The sequence below is a fragment of the Colobus angolensis genome, unplaced genomic scaffold, assembly GCF_000951035.1.
Source record: "Colobus angolensis palliatus isolate OR3802 unplaced genomic scaffold, Cang.pa_1.0 Scaffold527, whole genome shotgun sequence".
NCBI classification, from domain to species: Eukaryota; Metazoa; Chordata; class Mammalia; order Primates; family Cercopithecidae; genus Colobus; species Colobus angolensis.
This window is the reverse complement of record NW_012118788.1, coordinates 255,651-257,805: the sequence shown is the minus strand read 5'-3', so window position 1 is coordinate 257,805 and position 2,155 is coordinate 255,651. Positions and strand designations below refer to the sequence as shown.

Here is a 2,155-nt window from a genome sequence, read left to right as displayed (position 1 = left end):
AGTAGCTTTGAAGTAAGTTTTGAAATTGGGAAGCATGAGTCCTACAACTTTTTCTTTTTCAAAACTATTTTGGAGATTCTGAGTCACTTTAATTTCCACATGAATATTAGGGCCAATTTGTCAGTTTGTACAAACAAGCCAAATGGAATTTTAATGTAGATTGTGTTGAATTTGACATCTTAACATTACTATGCCTTCCAATCATGAACATGGGATGTCCTCCCTTTTATTAAGGTCATCTTCAAGTTTCCCCCCAACTTTTAAATTATGAAAATATTTAAAATCCAGAAAATGAAAGGACTAGTACAACAGCACTAATATATGCAACCCCAGTTTCAACTTACTGTTTTTTGAACGTAAGATACCAACATCATGACACCCCACCTAAGGACTTTTTAGTAAAACATTCTAATTTTTTACTTCTCTACTGGGATTACTGTTTGTCTTCCTCCACAATAACGTGAACACTAAAGGTAGAAATTTTTGCCTATTTTGTTCACTACTGATTCCTCTGCACCAAAAACATTGCCTGGTGGTGGCTTTTCTAGTTTTAGGAAGGAGAATACAAGATACAGGTCCTGACTCTGGTTCTGCCTCTCATTCATATGCTGCTCTGAAGATCCTTTCCCCTTGAAGAACTTGTTTTCTCATCTACAAAATGGGGATAATACTAGTACTCATCAGGGTGGTTGTGAGGATTAAACAGGGTACGAGATGTAAAACTGCATGCTATCAGATAGTTTTATGTTCCCATCCAGCTCCATGAGGGAGAGGATTTGCTCTAGTCTGTCCCTCTGGGCTCTGGGCTTCTAATGGGCAAACAGCTTCCTCCATGAGGTTTGGAACTGCAGACCCTGGCACAGTTCCTCAAGACAAGCTTTTTGACTTGAACTGCTGATGGTCTTCCATGCACAATTCAACAGAAACCCAGCAGCATACACTTCCTTGTATGCACTTGCCCCTCTTTTTACATTTATTACACATTCATTGCTACCTAATAATCCCTTATACTTATGTTTTGCTTTATCCAATCATTCAACAGTTTTCAACAGAACTACCAAGAGGAGAGATTTTTCAACTTCATTAGACCCTGAGATTCTATTTTTAACATTTCTTCCACGGATTGTTGAATGTTTCCAATGATTGATCCACTTTCCCTTGGCCTTGTCTGCATTCCAGATTTGGTTGCATGTACATCTCTATCTTGCCAAACTTGCCTCACAGACCCAGCTTGAATACAAGATGGGTGCTTGCTGAAGAGCAGGACTCATTCTGTGGAACCTGCATGTTTTCTCAGGTCAGATTGCTTGGTGGTGTTTCTTTAATTTCTTTCAACAGCACATTACAGTTTGCTGTGTTTAAGTGTTGCTTTTCTTTGGTTAAACTTATTCTAAGTATTTTATTCTTTTTGATGCTATTGTAAATGGAAATGTTTTAATTTTTTGATCCTTTATTGCAAATGTGTACTATTGATTTTTGTGTATTAATCGTGTATCCTGCAACCTTGCTGAACTTGCTTATTAGCTCTAATGGTTTTTAAGCAAGTTCCTATAATGTCATCTGTGACTAAAGATAGTTTTACTTCTTTCTTTCTGATCTGGATGCTTTTTCTTCCTTTTTTTTTTTTTTGCCTAATTGCCCTAATAAGTAGAGGTGGTGTGAATGAACATTCTTGTCCTGTTCCTGATCTTAGAAGGGAAACACTCGATCTTTCACAATGAATGAGGTATGGTGTTAGTTACAGGTTTTTCATAGATGCTCTTTATCAGGTTGAGGAAGTTCCTTTCTAGTCTTCATCTGCTGAGTAATTTTATCATAAAAGGATGTTAGATTTTGTCAAATGCCTTCTCTGCATTAGGATGATCATGTGACTTTCTATTAGCATGGTATGCTACATTGATTGATTTTTGTATATTGAACCACATTTATACTCCTGGGATAAATCCTACCTGGTCAAGGTGTATAATCCTTTTAATATGCTGCTGAATTTGATTTGCTAATATTATGCTGAGGATTTTTACATCTATATTTATAAGGATATTGCTTTGTAACTTTATTTTCTTATAATGTCCTTTTCTGTCTTTGGTATCAGAGTAATTCTGGCTTCATAGAACGAGTTGAAAAATATTTCTTCCTGTTCTATTTTTTTTTTTTT

The 2,155-nt window shown here is 36.0% G+C and overlaps 1 protein-coding gene across 1 annotated transcript in view; it reads right to left on the bottom strand.

Annotated features, from left to right (window-relative positions):
• The window catches only part of LOC105525270 (glutathione S-transferase theta-1), a 25,389-nt gene that overhangs the window by 21,620 nt on the left and 1,614 nt on the right, over window positions 1–2,155 (bottom strand). The window lies entirely within an intron of this gene.